Here is a 1,011-nt window from a genome sequence, read left to right as displayed (position 1 = left end):
GATGCATTTTGGAAGGTCGAATTTGAAAGCTGCGTACAGAATTAAGGATAGGATTCTTGGCAGTGTGGAGGAACAGAGGGATCTTGGTGTGCAGGTTACAGGGATAGGGTGGAGGGGATGGGGTGCTCTTTGGAGGGTCAGTATGGACTTGATGGACCAAAAGGCCTGCTTCCACACTGTGGGGATTCTATTAAAAAAACATATCATTGACCTATTTCACCGCCTGCTGTACCTGCATGCTTACCTTCAGTGACTGGTGCACAAGGACACCTCGATCCCGTTGTATATTCCCCTCTCCCAATCTATCACCTTCAGATAATAATCCCCAGTCCTGGTTTTCCCAGAATCATCTCAGATCAATCCACATTCAACTGCATCTGCCATATGTTTGACCACTCATTCAGCCTGCCCAAGGGCAGTATCACACTACTGCCTGTCCACCACTCACAAAACAACCCATTTGTGCTTTAATTCCTGTTTGCCAACCAGTTCTCAAAGGCACTCAACACACTACCCCAATCACATGCACTTTATTTTTACAGGCTAATCTCTTAACTGGTTAGATTCTGAGTTGAAGATGTCCAGTGCCTGGGGTTTGCGTGTTGCTAATGCCTTTTACCTCATCATTGCCATGTTACAAAAGACCAAAAGCCTTTGACTGTCCTTTCCAAGTTACTTTATCTCGGTGCTGGCCTGCTGGATGTTCCTCCCATGGCAGACTGTCCGAATGTGGTCACAACTGTTTTGTGGTTGGGGGAGATACTGGTGTTAACACTGTTACCTTTAGCAAGGCAGAGAATGTGGGCAAAGTATCTCAAACATACCCACAACACTGTGTCTGTGTGAGTGAGTGAGTGTATGTGAGTGTGTGTGTGTATGTATGTATGTATGTGTGCGTGTGAGTGAGTGTATGTCTGTGAGCGTGTGTCTGTGACTGTATGTCTGTGTGTGTGTATCAGTGTGTGAGAATGTGTCAGTGAGTGTGTGAGAGCGAATGTGTGTGTCAATGAG

At 46.1% G+C, this 1,011-nt stretch overlaps 1 protein-coding gene across 1 annotated transcript in view; it reads right to left on the bottom strand.

Moving 5' to 3' along the window:
* The window catches only part of LOC122550352 (protein phosphatase 1 regulatory subunit 16A-like), an 87,273-nt gene that overhangs the window by 23,223 nt on the left and 63,039 nt on the right, over window positions 1-1,011 (bottom strand). The gene's annotated exons all lie outside the window — the stretch shown is intronic.

The sequence above is a fragment of the Chiloscyllium plagiosum genome, chromosome 5, assembly GCF_004010195.1.
Source record: "Chiloscyllium plagiosum isolate BGI_BamShark_2017 chromosome 5, ASM401019v2, whole genome shotgun sequence".
NCBI classification, from domain to species: domain Eukaryota; kingdom Metazoa; phylum Chordata; class Chondrichthyes; order Orectolobiformes; family Hemiscylliidae; genus Chiloscyllium; species Chiloscyllium plagiosum.
The sequence above is the reverse complement of the archived record's forward strand: the minus strand, read 5'-3'. Positions and strand labels throughout refer to the sequence as shown.